Genomic DNA, 19,459 nt, shown 5'->3' with positions numbered 1-19,459 from the left:
TCAAAACCCCCTGTGGCAGAGCAAAGCTCTGCCCTTTTTAAATTGGCAGGGATGGGGTTAATTTCCCCTACCTGCCTGGGTTTCTTATGTTCAGGTGGCTGGGGTTGATTAGGTTAATTAACGATCAATCAGCGCCCAGCCACCTGACATAAAAGGAGGCCTCTGCTTCTCATTTGGGAGGAGGGAGTTGAGGAAGTAGGTTGGTAGTTTTTGGTTTGTGTGTATTTTTGAGATTTGTGAATCCAGTGAAGGCACTGCCCAGCCTGGAAACCTTTATTTTGTACATTTTGCTTTTTGTGTTTTAAATCCCTTTATTTTGCCCTTGTGCACTTTATTTTTGTGTTATTTATAATAAAATTAGTATTTTTTTTAACTGCATACTGTCTCTGGGCCTCTATCCACTCACCAGCCTGCTACACCTCCTTTAACCTAAAATAATACCAGGTATCAGGTTTTAAAATAAACATGTTTGCTAAGACCTGTGTATCTGGTGGAAGTGCAAAATAGATTTATTTTTTTCAGCCTACTTACATGCATGTTATGTGAGTTCTCAGAGTGATTCTGAAGGATTCTGCACGTAGTTATATGTAGACTTTATGAAGGCGTTCTGAATCCTACATTGTGTCTAATTCAAATAAAGCATTCCCCACCTGTCTGCTTGTGTCTCTATGTTCTGTGCAGGGATCCTTCAGGTGCGGCCCCTGCAAATCTGGATATAGCGGAGACCAAAGACACGGCTGTCGGGCAAAGCAGGGCTGTATGAACGGACAGGCCAGCCCCTGCCACATGAACACACAGTGCATCACTCAGAGAGATGGAGTGGTCACCTGCACTGTGAGGATAGCACAAATATTATTGAGCACTTCACAAACATTCAGCAGACACAACTGTACTTAAAAACTCTGTCATGTGATTAAAATCTTTTTGCTTCTTTGCAACTTTTTTTTTTACTTCAGTTTGGGATTTTTTGGTCCTATTGATAAAAGAAATAATTCTTGTGGTGTAGTTCACATGGTCTGAGGGATATACTCTACAGCGCAGAACAGGACGAGGAAACAACAGCTTTTAATTCCAGAGTTGTATTTAAAATGCAACTTGCTATTAGGGCCGGTCAAGAGTCTAATAGGGGAGGGTCTTACTGCTGAAGGGACTGAGAATGACTTACCACAGGATTCTGATTATTAAACAAAAATGCACCCAGTGTATTACATTATGTTTCATCCAAGTTATCAGAGGGTTTGTTAAAAATAATCTAGTTTACAACATGTTGGTCTGATTAAGAGGTTATTGAACAGAGGCTTTATATGTTTGGGTCCCAAACAAATCCCCTGGGCCGGATGAGATCCTCCCAGTAGTACTCAAAGAAATGAAAGAAGTAATTTACAAACCGCTAACCAAGATCATGCAGCAGTCTCTTGACACAGGGGTGGTACCGACAGACTGGAAAATTGCAAACGTAATACCGATCCACAAAAAGGGAAACAAAACTGAACCAGGTAACTACAGACCAGTAAGCCTGACTTCTATTATATGCAAACTTATGGAAACTATAATAAGATCCAAAATGGAAAATTACCTATATGGTAACAGGGTACTGGGAGACAGTCAACATGGTTTTAGGAAAGGGAGATCGTGCCTAACTAACTTGCTTGATTTTTTTGAGGATGCAACATCGATAATGGATAATTGCAAAGCATATGACATGGTTTATTTAGATTTCCAGAAAGCTTTTGACAAAGTCCCGCACAAAAGATTAATTCTCAAACTGAACGCAGTTGGGATTCAAGGAAACACATGTACATGGATTAGGGAGTGGTTAACATGTAGAAAACAGAAAGTACTGATTAGAGGAAAAACCTCAGAATGGAGTGTGGTAACCAGCAGTGTATCACAGGGATCAGTATTAGGTCCTCTGCTATTCCTAATCTACATTAATGATTTAGATTCTGGTATAGTAAGCAAACTTGTTAAATTTGCAGACGACACAAAAGTAGGAGGAGTGGCAAACACTGTTGCAGCAGCAAAGGTCATTCAAAATGATCTAGACAAGATTCAGAACTGGGCAGACACATGGCAAATGACATTTAATAGAGAAAAGTGTAAGGTACTGCACGCAGGAAATAAAAATGTACATTATAAATATCATATGGGAGATATTGAAATTGGAGAAGGAATCTATGAAAAAGACCTAGGAGTTTTTGTTGACTCAGAAATGTCTTGATCTAGACAATGTGGGGAAGCTATAAAAAAGGCTAACAAGATGCTCGGATACATTGTGAAAAGTGTTGAATTTAAATCAAGGGAAGTAATGTTAAAACTGTACAATGCACTAGTAAGACCTCATCTTGAATATTGTGTTCAGTTCTGGTCACCTCGTTATAAAAAAAATATTGCTGCTCTAGAAAGAGTGCAAAGAAGAGCGACCAGAATTATTCCGGGCTTAAAAGGCATGTCATATGCAGACAGGCTAAAAGAATTGAATCTGTTCAGTCTTGAACAAAGAAGACTACGTGGCGACCTAATTCAAGCATTCAAAATTCTAAAAGGTATTGACAGTGTCGACGCAAGGGACTTTTTCAGCCTGAAAAAAGAAACAAGGACCAGGGGTCACAAATGGAGTTTAGAAAAAGGGGCATTCAGAACAGAAAATAGGAGACACTTTTTTACACAGAGAATTGTGAGGGTCTGGAATCAACTCCCCAGTAATGTTGTTGAAGCTGACACCCTGGGATCCTTCAAGAAGCTGCTTGATGAGATTTTGGGATCAATAAGCTACTAACAACCAAACGAGCAAGATGGGCCGAATGGCCTCCTCTCGTTTGTAAACTTTCTTATGTTCTTATGTTCTTAAATGACATTTAATAGAGAAAAGTGTAAGGTACTGCACGCAGGAAATAAAAATGTGCATTATAAATATCATATGGGAGATGCTGAAGTTAAAGAAGGACTCTATGAAAAATACCTAGGAGTTTTGTTGACTCAGAAATGTCTTCATCTAGACAATGTGGGGAAACTATAAAAAAAGGCTAACAAGATGCTCGGATACATTGTGAAAAGTGTTGAATTTAAATCAAGGGAAGTAATGTTAAAACTGTACAATGCACTAGTAAGACCTCATCTTGAATATTGTGTTCAGTTCTGGTCACCTCGCTACAAAAAGGATATTGCTGCTCTAGAAAGAGTGCAAAGAAGAGCGACCAGAATTATTCCGGGCTTAAAAGGCATGTCATATGCAGACAGGCTAAAAGAATGGAATCTATTCAGTCTTGAACAAAGAAGACGATGCGGCGACCTAATTCAAGATTCAAAATTCTAAAAGGTATTGACAGTGTCGACCCAAGGGACTTGTTCGACCTGAAAAAAGAAACAAGGACCAGGGGTCACAAATGGAGATTAGACAAAGGGGCATTCAGAACAGAAAATAGGAGGCACTTTTTTTTTTTTTTACACAGAGAATTGAGGGAGTCTGGAACCAACTCCCCAGTAATGTTGTTGAAGCTGACACCCTGGGATCCTTCAAGAAGCTGCTTGATGAGATTCTGGGATCAATAAGCTACTAACAACCAAATGAGCAAGATGGGCCAAATGGCCTCCTCTAGTTTGTAAACTTTCTTATGTTCTTAACTGTGTGAGAAACTATTCCTTTCTCATATGTTTTGAAAGATGGACGTAGACAGTGATCTTGTTGGAGACTCATGTGACACTAATAAGGACAGGTAACAAACCTTCCAAACATATACCTGCTTTACTCTTAAGCACTGCATTGTGTGTCCCTGGTTCCTCAGGGAAGGTGACTTTTTAAGCACTGCATTGTGTGTCCCTGGTTCCTCAGTGATGGGGACGGCACCAGGACTCTCGGGATAATAGCCCCACTGTCATCAACAGCTCCCAGCCGGACATGGGCCAGAACGGGCTGGGAGATGAGTATGATGATGGAGACAGAATTCCAGACGAGCTTCCTCCCAGACCTGACAACTGCAGACTCATTCCGAATCCCAGGCAGGAGGATTCCGCTGGTAACAATCCATGGGCTTGATTCCACTGACATAACAGTGAAGGATTGTGCTTTACATCTCTTTACATTGCAGGAGCCTCCTTACCATTTTACATATTCTTACAGACAGAAATACACTAGCGATCCTGATGATTTCAATAGTATTTTTATCAGCTGAATACACTGACCTGACTGTGTCCGTCTGCCATCAATTGACTCCACCCTGTTGTTTAATAAAGTAGCACCCTAGTTTGTTGATAAAAGACCAAAACGTAACCACACAGAAGTCCATAAAGAGTAGATGTTTTGCTTGTTTATTTGAGCAACACTTAGCTGAGCAAAAAAACAAATGCAAGTTAAAATACAAAATCTATACTTACCAAGTTTTGAAAAGTCTGTAATTGTTATAAGAGAGTGTGGAAGCAAAATCATTTCAACTTTTAAGGTGTGTTAGAAATGGCAGAAACTGTTAAACCATCAGGCCAGGTGCAGCTTGCAGCTGGTTTGCATGCAGAATATATAGAGAGCATGTGGGAATCATTTCCTTGAACAGGCAGCTGGAGTCTGGTCAGACTGAGCATGCAAACAAGGTTTACTCCAAAACATGAGGGATTTCTTTTTGTGCTTTTCTCAAAAATCATTAAAATGAAGAACTCTATACATGTGCCTTGTTTTTGAGACATTGCAGCGAGACATTGGTGTGACATTGTGTTACTCTTCTTTGATGCAGGAGACGGGGTTGGTAATATATGTGAGTATGACTTTGACAATGACACAGTTATAGACACTATTGATGTGTGTCTGGAGAACGCTGAGGTCACAGTGACACTTCCGAGCATATCAGACAGTGATCCTTGACCCTGAAGGAGACATCCAGATTGATCCAAACTGGGTGGTCCTCAATCAGGTAACACACTAGGCCTGAAGCATTTCACACAAGTTATGCAGAATGTTTCAATAATGTTTTGTCTGCATCTAGGCCATCACAAACTCTATTCTGAAGATTCAAACAAACTCACACTTACTCACTATTGTTAGATTGTATTACATAGATAAACATTTCCTTGCGTTCCTTGAATATTGTAGTTAACTCTTCCTGTATATTCATAAAATAAAACCAGTGAGTTAAACCCTAATCTAAGGTAGGAGAAAGAGTTGCACATAAAATAGGATTGGTTTTAAGATTAGGTTCTGAAAGGTATTAGATCATTTATATCCATTCACACTACCAGAGACAGTTTTTATCACCGATTTACACTTAGAATGCAAATGATGGGAAAGACATAATTTTTCTCTCTAATTGAATTTATACCTGCTGACTTAGAACACTTAAAGGGGAAACTGGACAGTCCTAATAAAATGCTTTCAGTAGATTTGTGTACAGAGACAGTAGTATAATTGTGTAGTCCTCGATACGCTGTAGTATTATTGTGTAGGGTGCTCGAATGATATGACAGCACTTTTCCTAAGTAAGTTTTTTCAATTTTACAGGGTAGAGAAATTGTTCAGACCATGAACAGTGACCCTGGAATAGCTGCTGGTAAGCAGTCTAACCTTTTTTCCTTTTAAATGCTACAGAGTGATAAATGCAACTTTACCAGATTTGATTTTGGAATCTTGCATTAATTCAAATCCAAAGAACAAGCCTGCGAACAGCACGGCATTGCTAAGCAGAAGAACAAGCCTGCGAGCAGCACGGCATTGCTAAGCAGAAGAACAAGCCTGCGAGCAGCACGGCATTGCTAAGCAGAAGAACAAGCCTGCGAGCAGCACGGCATTGCTAAGCAGAAGAACAAGCCTGCGAGCAGCACGGCATTGCTAAGCAGAAGAACAAGCCTGAGAGCAGCACGGCATTGCTAAGCAGAAGAACAAGCCTGCGAGCAGCACGGCATTGCTAAGCAGACACAGAGATTTGTCACTCGCAGGCTACAGTGCCTTCAACTTGGTGGATTTTAAAGGGATGTTTCAAGTGAACACAATCACGGATGACGACTACGTCAGATTTATTTTGGATACCAGGACAGCTCCAGTTTCTACGTGGTGATGTGGATGCAGGTGGAGCAGATCTACTGGCAGGCTAACTCTTTCAGGGCAGTGGCTGATCCTGGGATTCAGCTCAAGGTAGACCAGGAGGGAGCAGAATGGACTAAAACTGGCATTATAAATCAATGGTCTCCAACTTTCTTGGCTTGTGGCCCCCTGTAACTTAAAGCACTCTGACTGAGGACCCCATACCCATTTAATCAATAGAAAATGTGAACCCTTCTCTTTACTATCACCCCTATCATTGCACAATAGTACATAAAGTTAGCACAGGAACTGGAAATTAAGTTTAGAAATGTACGAGAAGGTGCATGGTGCAAACAAAATTACTGCAGTAAATCTTACCTAATATATATGTTATATAAAGCAACAAGTTAGAACAAAAGGATAACTAGGCAAGATCCTTTTGACACTCCATCATACTGGTGTCCAACCATAGGACAGTGTCAGATATGATGACACCGGTTTCATTTCCTGTGATTTTCCATCAAGTGTTAATAAAAGAAAGATTTAATATTGTACCAAGTGCAACCCTGTGAAATATGTTGTGGTGTTTATTTGCTTCATCTCAACAGCGGTGGATCTAAGAACTGTAAATCACTAAGGGCAGATCTTTTTTTGTTGGCAATTTAATCAGCTAGAGAATGGAAACCACTTAATTGCTTTCTTTGTTTTCTTGTTTTTTAATAAAGGGTATTTAAGTGTTGCTTTTACTCCAAGAGAATAATTTGCCATTTCTTTCAGCTATGCTGTTCATGGACTCCTTATCCAAATTGTACAGCATCGATTTATACAGGATTTGGAATCCCAGTCAAAGTGCATGGCAATGAGATTCCTAGTGCCATAGTTACCGTAGTTTTCAGCATATAATGCATATTATTGAGGATGATGAAGATGGATGCATGGAATGCATTGGAGTGTATATTCTATGATTTGTTTTTCAAAATTGTTTTGTTTCCTATGAGACCGTAACGCATCCTGGCACGCGCAGCTGATGTAACCAGGATGAAATTCAGCTCGAGCTGTTTAAAAAGGAAGTCCTTGTGGTCTTATGGCACCCTGTAAAATGTATATACTCCGGGGAGAAATGGCATAGCAAAGCCAGAGTCAATGACATCATCGTCCACCATGCTAAGCGCATCCGCTCATGTGCAATCATTGGTGTTGTGGTACCAGGAACCATCGGAGGGATCGGAACCTGGGAAAGAGGCAACTGAGCAGCGCAGGTGACTGCAGCTAGTTTCACAGGTTATGTTTTCTTTTTTTAGACACCCTCCCTGAAGATTTTGACACATACAGAACTCAACAGGTCTAATTCCAGGACTGAAGATTGTACAGACAGAGGGAGGCTGACAATCCTTTAAAATTGCATTTTTAAACAACTCACTTGTCTGTTTTTGGCAGTTATAAAACAATTCAAACTAAACATGTTAATACATTGCTGCTGGTTAATTTGTTACCATTTCTATCCTGTTCACAGAACTGTTTGTATGAGATTATGTAATGAAATGTTTGTTTCTTATACTGTAATTGAAAATATATTTTGTTGTACAATGCTATATGACAGTTTCCTGTTCAATGTTCAATAAACATAATACTTTTTTTCAGATTAGTTATTAATTGATGATAGATGAAATGGTTATTAATTGATCATTTAGTGTGAAATAGACTGAACAGGCCCAGTCATTTAGAGAATAACTAGCTTCAAACTGGCTCTTCAAATCGCCTTTATATGATATTTGCAACCATTGGGAATGATTCTTATTGCAATTACAGTAAAACCTGTCCAATCCAGTAGACAATACTATAATAACAAATATAATATATATAATATCAAAGGGTATGAATACTTTTGAATTAGCATTTTTGGAGTTTTGCAATAAATAAATAAATAAATAAATAAATAAAATAATTGCTTAAATAAATAATTGTAGACATCTATTTCTTGTAACTTGTAATTTTTTTTCCTCACCCACAAAAGCAAAACTTTTGCTACAAAAGATTTGTTCTAAAATTCTTCATTTATATACATTATACATTTCCATTGGGATATGTAAACTTTTGACTACACCTGTATATTATTAGCAGTGTGTATAAGCAAACAAAAAACAACCAGTATGATGAAAAGAATCGAGCTTTTATTACATTTCATTTACAAATGGTAATGCAAAGATACAAAGACAGAAGCCCTCACACAACAAAAATACTTAAAAATGTACTTTTTCAAATGAAGCTTTCACATCATTTCTCAGATCTCACACATCTAATGCCACCTTTGATTTTCCAATCACACACAGCTAAACCCACCTTTGATTTTCCATTTTATATAAAAAGCACAATAATAAATAAACCAGACTTTTGAAGGGTCAGCTCTTCAAAAGTACCGGGATCCAAGAGCTGCAACCAAGTTGTGTTTATTGAGTGAGTGAGTGTAGAGCTCTGCTCTCTGAACAGCAGTAGTGTATGGGCAGTGTTACAGAAACACATTGTAGCTGCCAGTGTTACGAGTAAATCTGACAAAGCAAGCCATTCTCATTGAATGCCAATACTCTGTCTGAAAATCTCACTGTCTAAATCTGTACACAATGTAAACAATTTGTTCATAAGAGCCATAAATATCATCTTCGAAAATTCAATCGTCTTCTAGAGTTTAAAGTATATTTATATTGTATTTATCTTGTAAACATGAAATCAGGTGCTGAGAATTTGAAGTAGCACCCCAATACACCTTGCTCAGTGTGCCGTCATTCCTTATGGTGGCTGCATACAGTTTGAAAGTAATAGCAATGGAAACATTTGGCAGCGCATGTGGACAGTTACTTCATTCTCCCAAATTTGTTTTCACAGCTTGTTCTTAAAGTGATCCAGATTCAAATAGAGTGTGTGCTCCACTTAGTGGCTATTCAATGGGTTGGTTAATCAGTAGGAATTAGAATGTCAGCAGGTCCACGTTAGAATCTGCAAGCCACTTTTCAGAGATCTTTGCTGAACCCAGAGAATCATGATGATACAGTTAGGGAAACAAAACTGAACCAGGTAACTACAGACCAGTAAGCCTGACTTCTATTATATGCAAACTTATGGAAACTATAATAAGAGCCAAAATGGAAAATTACCTATATGGTAACAGGGTACTGGGAGACAGTCAACATGGTTTTAGGAAAGGGAGATCGTGCCTAACTAACTTGCTTGATTTTTTTGAGGATGCAACATCGATAATGGATAATTGCAAAGCATATGACATGGTTTATTTAGATTTCCAGAAAGCTTTTGACAAAGTCCCGCACAAAAGATTAATTCTCAAACTGAACGCAGTTGGGATTCAGGGAAACACATGTACATGGATTAGGGAGTGGTTAACTTGTAGAAAACAGAAAGTACTGATTAGAGGAAAAACCTCAGAATGGAGTGTGGTAACCAGCGGTGTACCACAGGGATCAGTATTAGGTCCTCTGCTATTCCTAATCTACATTAATGATTTAGATTCTGGTATAGTAAGCAAACTTGTTAAATTTGCAGACGACACAAAAGTAGGAGGAGTGGCAAACACTGTTGCAGCAGCAAAGGTCATTCAAAATGATCTAGACAAGATTCAGAACTGGGCAGACACATGGCAAATGACATTTAATAGAGAAAAGTGTAAGGTACTGCACGCAGGAAATAAAAATGTACATTATAAATATCATATGGGAGATATTGAAATTGGAGAAGAATCTATGAAAAAGACCTAGGAGTTTTTGTTGACTCAGAAATTCTTCACTTTGTTGTATAAAAAAGGCTGATACTCGGATACATTGTGAAAAGTGTTGAATTTATCACCTGAGTGCAAAGAAGCGACCAGTGCTGCTCTTCAGTTCTAGTTGCAAAATTCTAAAAGGTATTGACAGTGTCGACCCAAGGGACTTTATCATGCAACAGGCATTCTAGATCATATGTAGATTTTGGGATCAATAAGTGCAAGATGGGCCGAATGGCCTCCTCTCGTTTGTAAACTTTCTTATGTTCTTATGTTCTTATGATGCAATTGACCCCAGGGAGCACAAGCAGCAGAGGGACTCTCTAAGAATCATTTAGAAGGTCTGAACTGTCATCATGTTACTTCCAACTAGTGTTTTAAATCCTAAAATCTAGCACATCATCTTATTAACTATAATGCGTAATCTGCAAAGAACACATTTTCTTACTTTTTGTATATCTGTGTCAGGGTGCTATCACCTGAGTTCAGGTGCTGCTCTTCAGTTCTAGTTGCCTCCCAAAGATATATGCAACAGGCTAGATCATATGTAGGCTTGTGGTTAGAGAAAGGGGCTTCTTACCAGAAGGGTCCCAGTTCAATCCCAGCTCAGCCACTGACTCACTGTGTGTGACTCTGACCTAATCACTGAATGTTCTTGTGCTCCATCTTTTGGATGAGACGTAAACAGCAAGACAAAAAGACGCTTTGAACCCTGTATCCAAACTGTATTCCTCAGCAATAAAAAACAAACACAACTGTACTTCTATTAAGAACACATGCAGTTTCTTAAAGCTGCTAAGAACCTGTTATAAGCATTTCATAGCTGGACAGAGATGACCTCTAAAGCTTCTAAACTCATTAATTCCCAGTTAATACAGAGTAGCTAAAGCCCCCAGTAGCGTATCTGAGGAAATGTTGCACTGTCATGCACCCAACCGTGTATCTCATTACCTTGTTAAAATGTGCAACTAAAATGGTCAAGACTGAGCTAAGAATTCAGGCCATGCTAAACCCCATCCATAGGAACCTGGTCACATTCTGCAACGATTCAATAATAAGTTGTTAATTGTAATTTCTAGTTCACATTTCCATTAATATTGCCAGTCTAACACAGAGGAAGCTGCCACCGTTTCTTTATCTGAATTTGAATGTACAAAACAGAAATTAAACACATACATTTCTTATTGTACCTTTGACACCAATGATCAGATCAGCGGGCCCTCATAAATCCCTATGTGAAATGGAAAAAATATCTGTAGAGTAAAACCTGTCTAATCCAGACCCTCTACATACCGGCATTCTGTAGAACTGCCAGATTCCTGGATCTCGACCAAATCGCTATTGAAATGAATGGTGTGATCCCCTCTATAATCATTATTGAAATGAATGGTGTGATCCCCTCTACAATCACTACTGAAATGAATGGTGTGATCCTCAATACAATCCCTATTGAAATGAATGGTGTGATCCCCTCTACAATCTGGAGTCTGTCTATACTGGAATCTGACATGATTTGTAAGTCTTGTCTGTCTAACGCTGAGGGCACACTAGTCTACATGTTACTAGAAAAATGTAGAAAGGGATCCTTTTTTTGTAGAAAGTGACATGCAAGATGCAAGCTACAAGTTTCAGGCTTTGGCCCTGTCCACGCTATACCTTTAAACCAGGGTGTCCTATCCTGGTCCTGGAGGGCTGGTGTCCCTCCTGGTTTTTGTTCCAACTCTACCCTAAATTACTTAATTGGACCAATTAAGTGCTTATTAGAAGCTAAATTGGTCCAATGAAGTAATTTAGGGTATCCGATATCCCAGAACGCCTTCTGGCATGTTTGGTGAAATACTGGTGCCTGAAAGACTTGCTATCAGTGTGCACTCTGCACTATGCTTTTAAAAATTAAAAAAAAATTTAAAAATCTGTCAGAACATCTGTTAAATAAGCGGGGACAATAACAAAAGCACAACGTTAAATCAGGAGACTGCAAAAATAAAATGCGAGTCAAATGTAGCAATAGGGATGAACAATTGTCAGCTCTGTTTGAAATAAAATTCAGGGGATCAGAACTAGGCCGGGGTAAGATATGAAGGTAAAAAAAAAGATTGTTTTATAATTTACAGCTTTAATTGTTTTAATTGGTTTAATTATGAAACAGAATCAGCTAAATTTGTTTAAAGGGATGTCACCTGATTAAAAATAAAACCAGAAAACTTCAAGCCCTACTTGTGGGTGTGTGTTCATATTTACTTTTCATTTCAAGCCCTACTTGTGGGTGTGTTTTCAATTTTTTTTTTTTTTTTTTTTTTTTTTTTTTTTAGCAATATAGACCTCTATTAATATGGGGCATAACATAGTATTATAACTACAATACAGTGCATGGTGGGAAACTATCTATTAATTTCCACTCTTTGTTGTTCTGCTAGGAACTGTAATCAAACTATTTTAATAATGTGTGGATGCATTAAGCCCGACTAAACATGAAACGGTACTTCAGCGTGGACGCTTTGAGCTGGATTAATTAGAACGGTTTCTAGTACAGTTCTGGGGATTGGTAGTGTCGACAGGGCCTTTGTTGCATGCAACTGTAATGAAAGTGTTGCAAAAAGTAATGGGACTACCTTTTTTTCAAGGAGGTGGAAGGACTCCCGAGTGGTGCATGCAGTAAAGGCGCTCCTTGTGGAGTGCAACAATAGCCCTATAGCCCAGAGATCACAGGTTCAAATCCAGGCTATGTCATTGCCTACTGTGACCAAGGGTTCGGAGGGGAGGAGGCAAGAATTGGCAGAGCGCCATCTGGGTAGGGAGGGCTTAGGTCGGCAGGACAATCCATGGTTCACCATACACCAGCAACCTGTGTGGCCAAGAGTGCACCTGTGGGTCTGCAGTGGAGCCATTTAGATCTGTGTTGTCTTCCAGCACTATAGGTCTGATGGCTTCACTGTGGATCTGCAATGCAAAAAATGACAGCTTGGCAGGAACATGTTTCAGAGGATGCATGTTTCAGCCTCCAGGATTAATAATACAATTTGCAATTCTAAATTGAGGTGGAGAAAATGAATGCAGAGTTGGTGTGTTATAATGTGAGGGTGACTCTCCTTTTTCTCAGGGTGATTTAAAAAAAAAAAAAAATAAATAATACATTTATAGGTAAGTAAATAAGTGTTAAGCCAGTCAGTCAGTTAATGCCACAAGATGTAGTGGAGCAGCATTAAAGTCGACAATTATTAATATTATATTCCTTGAAAAAAACTATTTACTATTCTGAACTTTAAAAAAAAAAAAAAGCCAGTTTGGTACCGATGCTAAAGCATTAGAGCGTTCATGTTAAAACAGCAGAGTGTGTAACGGTGGGTTACGGTTACGTTCCCAGGTTGTGTTTTCAGTGGTCATTTTGTCACAAATAAAGGCTTTCATTTGATACAACACAGTAATGGATAAAGTGAGTCCTACTTTTTGTTTCAAGCCGTCTTCCCAGCGACAGCGAGTGGAAGCGACAGCGAGTGGGAAAAGTACAGGCGTGGAAAAGTACAGAGCAGTTTAGAAGCAGAAAGGAGAAATTGCATCTTTAATTGCTTTAATCAGAAAACAGAGGACATTGGGGAAACACAGCAGCAGCTCAAAGTCAAACAGCCGCTTGTGTTTTTCTGATAACAAACAAGCTGAAACCAGGAGCAGCTGATTCAAATTCAGCGCCGTTCTGAGACACGGGCCAGGGGAGGAGCCAACAGCACAGCAGAACAACGCAGTTAAACGAGGCAGTCTTCCCAGCGACAGTGAGTGGGAGAAGTACAGGCGTGGAAAAGTACAGAGCAGTTTAGAAGCAGTAAGAAAGCAGGCTGACGGCTGCAGAAGAAACTAAACTTCAAAAAAAAAAAAAAAAAACCCTCAACATGGTCTTCAAGCCAGTAATCTGTGACACCTGCTTGATGTGGGAAATCCGAGAAAACCCAGCAGAGCTAAACCATGTGTGTGTAAAGTGCCGCGCGATCCAGGATTTGCATAAACTAGTAAGTATGCTAGAAATGGAGCTGGAAGAAGTGAGACAGCAACAGGATCTTGAGAAACTGGCACACCCACAATTCATGGAAGTCTGCATCACCCCTAACAGACTGAAAGCCACCAGGGAGATAGAAGGTCAGAACAGCTGGGTTCAGGTAGGCAGAAGCAGGTCAAAAAAGAAACTTCGTCAAACACAACCACCAGAAATCAAAACAACCAACAGATTTGAGTCACTTCAGAATTTTGATGAGCAGAACCAACAACAAGAGAATGAAAGGAACAACATCCAGGACCCCATTAACAGTGGTGACCAGACAGCAAAAAGAAGGGAGGTCATGATTGTTGGGGACTCCATATTGAGAAACACAGCAAGTTCAAATCGCAGTTTGGACCCCCTTACTACAACAGTGTGCTACCTTCCGGGAGCCTTGGTCAAGCACATCACTGAGAATGTGGACAGGCTCCTAGAACGAACAGGAGACGACCCGGTAGTAGTCGTCCACATCGGTACAAACAACATTGGAAGAGACAGACCAAAATCCCTGCAAAACAAATTCAGAGAGCTAGGAAGGAAATTAAAAGAGAAAACCAAAACTGTGGTATTTTCTGGTATACTACCGGCACCTTGCAAAGGACCATATGGACAGCTGGAAATAATTAATCAAAACGCATGGCTGAAGATGTGGTGCACACGGGAAGGCTTCACCTATCTTGATCATTGGACCACATTCTACAACGAGGACTATCTGTATAGACGGGATGGACTGCATTTAAATAACAAGGGAACCAGTCTACTCGGAGAAAAGATCCTCGAGCAGGTTCAGAAGCATTTAAACTAGAAAGGAAGGGGGGAGAAATCAACAAAAAAACAGAAGGGAGACCGCATCAAAACAAGAACAACAACTCAGGTAAGACAACCATTAAATGTATTTATCTAAATGCTAGAAGTATCAGAAACAAAATTCTAGAACTTGAAGCTACTGCACTAACAGGTAACTATGATGTGATAGGTGTTACAGAAACGTGGTTGTCTGAGAGTGATGGGGACGAATATAATATTTGTGGGTATACACTGTATAGGAAAGACAGGCAGGACAGAAGAGGAGGAGGGGTAGCGCTATACATAAGAAACAGTCTTGAAGCCCAGGTGTTAAACCTGGACAAAGAAAATAAAACCGAATCAATATGGGTCAGAATAACGGACAAAAATTCAAAGGGCATAATAATAGGAGCATGCTATAGACTGCCAGATTCAGATGGTGAGCACAATAATCTGTTATACAATGACATTAGAAATGCGTGTAGCAAAGGAGAAGCCATACTAATGGGGGATTTCAACTTCCCCCAAATAAAATGGGAAAACCCGGTGGGTAGCACGAAGGATGAAATAGAAATGGTGGAAATGACAAATGACTGCTTCCTAACACAATTTGTCAAGGCACCGACTAGAGGGGAGGCATGCCTTGATTTAGTCTTTTCAAATAATGAAGATAGAATAACTAAAACAGAGGTCAGAGAACCACTGGCAAACTCAGACCACAACATGGTCTCATTTGAAGTGTTTTTTAAAACCCCAAAAGTAATGACTAAAGCTAAGGTTTACAATTTTAGAAAAGCAAACTATGAAGGTATGAAACAGAGACTAACAGAAGTAGATTGGAGTAAAATAGAGAAAACACCCACAGAAGAAGGATGGTTGTTCTTCAAAAATGTAGTACTAGAGGCGCAAAACAATTATATCCCTAAAGTAGACAAATCTAAATGTAAAACTAAATTGCCAAAATGGTTTAATAGATCAATTAAAAAAAAAATATTCAGCGAAAAAAGGCACTTTACAGAGCATTAAAAAAGGACCAAAAAGAAAGTACGCAGAAAGAGTACACGGAACTGCAAACGCAAGTCAAAAAGGAAGTTAGAAAGGCCAAGAGAGAAATAGAAATGAACATTGCTAAGGGAGCTAAAACCAATTCCAAAATGTTTTTCCAATATTACAACAGCAAGAGAACATTCAAAGAGGAGATTAAATGTTTAAGAGATACAAATGGCAAAATCGTAGATGAAGAAAAAAAAATAGCAAATATATTAAATGATTACTTTTCACAAGTTTTTACAAAGGAAGATACTGACAACATGCCCCACATGTCATCCAGTTCCTATCCAGTTTTAAATAACTTTAGCATAACTGAGGCAGAAGTGTTAAAGGGACTAGGAGCTCTTAAAATAAACAAATCCCTTGGGCCGGATGAGATCCTCCCAGTAGTACTCAAAGAAATGAAAGAAGTAATTTACAAACCGCTAACCAAGATCATGCAGCAGTCTCTTGACACAGGGGTGGTACCGACAGACTGGAAAATTGCAAACGTAATACCGATCCACAAAAAGGGAAACAAAACTGAACCAGGTAACTACAGACCAGTAAGCCTGACTTCTATTATATGCAAACTTATGGAAACTATAATAAGATCCAAAATGGAAAATTACCTATATGGTAACAGGGTCCTGGGAGACAGTCAACATGGTTTTAGGAAAGGGAGATCGTGTCTAACTAACTTGCTTGATTTTTTTGAGGATGCAACATCGATAATGGATAATTGCAAAGCATATGACATGGTTTATTTAGATTTCCAGAAAGCTTTTGACAAAGTCCCGCACAAAAGATTAATTCTCAAACTGAACGCAGTTGGGATTCAAGGAAACACATGTACATGGATTAGGGAGTGGTTAACATGTAGAAAACAGAAAGTACTGATTAGAGGAAAAACCTCAGAATGGAGTGTGGTAACCAGTGGTGTACCACAGGGATCAGTATTAGGTCCTCTGCTATTCCTAATCTACATTAATGATTTAGATTCTGGTATAGTAAGCAAACTTGTTAAATTTGCAGACGACACAAAAGTAGGAGGAGTGGCAAACACTCTTGCAGCAGCAAAGGTCATTCAAAATGATCTAGACAAGATTCAGAACTGGGCAGACACATGGCAAATGACATTTAATAGAGAAAAGTGTAAGGTACTGCACGCAGGAAATAAAAATGTACATTATAAATATCATATGGGAGATATTGAAATTGGAGAAGGAATCTATGAAAAAGACCTAGGAGTTTTTGTTGACTCAGAAATGTCTTCATCTAGGCAATGTGGGGAAGCTATAAAAAAGGCTAACAAGATGCTCGGATACATTGTGAAAAGTGTTGAATTTAAATCAAGGGAAGTAATGTTAAAACTGTACAATGCACTAGTAAGACCTCATCTTGAATATTGTGTTCAGTTCTGGTCACCTCGCTATAAAAAAGATATTGCTGCTCTAGAAAGAGTGCAAAGAAGAGCGACCAGAATTATTCCGGGCTTAAAAGGCATGTCATATGCAGACAGGCTAAAAGAATTGAATCTGTTCAGTCTTGAACAAAGTAGACTACGTGGCGACCTAATTCAAGCATTCAAAATTCTAAAAGGTATTGACAGTGTCGACCCAAGGGACTTTTTCAGCCTGAAAAAAGAAACAAGGACCAGGGGTCACAAATGGAGATTAGACAAAGGGGCATTCAGAACAGAAAATAGGAGGCACTTTTTTACACAGAGAATTGTGAGGGTCTGGAATCAACTCCCCAGTAATGTTGTTGCAGCTGACACCCTGGGATCCTTCAAGAATCTGCTTGATGAGATTCTGGGATCAATAAGCTACTAACAACCAAATGAGCAAGATGGGCCGAATGGCCTCCTCTCGTTTGTAAACTTTCTTATGTTCTTATGGTGTCAGACTGGAACAACAGCGCCTCCTGGACTCAGGTCAGAGCAGGTACTGCATAGGGATATTTCTCCTGGATTAAAAAGAAGAAAAAAAAAAAAAACAGCAGCAGCTCAGGTGTTACTGCTGTGCTGGGCCGGAGCATTCCAGTAACAACTGTCCCTGGTAGCCCCTCGGACAGCGTCATCTGTGGAGGTGAGTACTACGTGACCCGCTGCCCTGTCCATCAGGAGAGGGAGGAGCAGGGGTCGCCTCTACAACCAGCAGGGGGTGGTAGACTGCTGCTGCTACCACCCAAGCAGCAACAGCCACAGCGGCCAGTGGAGCCGGAGAACCTGTTCCCCTGGTGCACCTGGTGCGGAAAGGAGGATCACCGCTGGAGGGACTGCTCCGAAGTGCCACCGAGCTGGTGTGGGGGATGTGAAGAAGGGGTACATGACTGGTCAAGATGCCCCTATGCCAGCTTAACAATGAGCGTCCAGTGCCCAGAAGGGGGGACCGCGGGAGTCCGAAGCCCGGGAGGCAGCTGTTCTTATATCCACCAGCAGAGGAAGAATGCTGTTTCTTCTGGTTTCACCTCCACAGCCTGTGTGGAAGGAGGCTAAACGTCCACAGCCCAAGAGGGAGGAGTCAGTGCGTCCACAGCCCGCAAAGGGGGAGTCGGAGCATCCACAGCCCGAGTCTCCACCAGCAGAGGGAGAGTGCCTGCTGGTTCCGTCTCCAGCGTCGGTGGGAGAAGCTTTGCTTGCTAAAGGCCCACCATCAAGGGAGATCTGAGACTGGTGACGGATCCTGAAGGGGGCCTGAAAACAGATCTCCCGAAGGTGATTAACCTGCTATGGGCCCGAGATGGAGAGCGTTGGGAAACCTGGGAACAGCAACACCACCCAGTGTCCCTCCGAGACATCGCAGCCATGGTGCTCAACTACCTGGCTGCAGATATGGGAGGGGTCCCACCATCTCTGGTCTCATCAGGAGAAGCTCCGCCGCTGTCTCCAGCGCCAGAGGGAGAGGAGCCAACGCTGCTGTCTCCAGCAGGAGAGCCGCACCAGTTCCCTGCAAGTGAGGGAGAGCCTCACCAGTCCCCTGCAAGTGAGGGAGACCCACACCAGTCCCCTGTAACAAGGGTAGACTACACGTTGCTCCCACCTCCGTTGCCAGGAGACTACACGCTGCTCCCACCTCCATCGCTTCCACCGCCAGGAACAGAGCAGTAGGAGCTGCCTCTGCCTCCGCCACCTCCACCGGCAGAGGGTGAGTGCCTGCTGGGTCCCCATCCACCAGCAGAGGGTGAGTGCCTGCTGGGTCCCCGTTCACCAGCAGAGGGTGAATGCCTGCTGGATCCCTTTGCACCAGCAGAGGGTGAATGCCTGCTGGGTCCCTTTCCACCAGCAGAGGATGAATGCCTGCTGGTATCACTTACCCCACCATCACGAGAGAGGAGCTGGAGCTGCCTCTGCCTCCATCACCAGCAAGGGGAGAGGAGCAGGAGCTGCCTCTTCCTTCACCAGAAGGACCAGGACTGGATGCTGGCGGTCCTCAGCAGCCCTTGCATAGGCTGTTATGGAAACACGAGAACCGCCCAGCCGCAGTGGCCGAGAAGAGGGCCAAAACCCGCACCCCAGCTTGTCCTGACTCCCTGCACATCATCGCCCAAGGATGCCCGCCTGGCATCGTCTGGGGTCGCCAGAACTGCTTCGCCAGGGGTCGCCGTCAGCTCTGCTTGACCGTAGGGGTCAGTGTGGCCATAACCCCACCAGAGGGAGCTGCCAGCTATGAAGGGGGGAGAGGTCAGGAGACCACCTTCCCCTGCAGTAATTCTGCTGCAGGAGTTCTGGGGGCTGGAGTCCCCCCAGAAGGAGCTGCCGGCTGTGAAGGGGGGGAAGGTCTGGAGAACACCAACCCCAGCAGCTTTTCCGCTGCTGGAATTGCCCTGGCTGAAGGAGTAG

The 19,459-nt window shown here is 41.3% G+C and overlaps 1 pseudogene; it reads left to right on the top strand.

The window, feature by feature from the left end:
* LOC121300463 overlaps nt 1-18,115 on the top strand; it is a 35,552-nt pseudogene extending 17,437 nt beyond the window's left edge.
* Nucleotides 18,116-19,459: the final 1,344 nt, after the last annotated feature.

Source organism: Polyodon spathula, chromosome 26, assembly GCF_017654505.1.
Source record: "Polyodon spathula isolate WHYD16114869_AA chromosome 26, ASM1765450v1, whole genome shotgun sequence".
NCBI lineage: Eukaryota > Metazoa > Chordata > Actinopteri > Acipenseriformes > Polyodontidae > Polyodon > Polyodon spathula.
The sequence above is the reverse complement of the archived record's forward strand: the minus strand, read 5'-3'. Positions and strand labels throughout refer to the sequence as shown.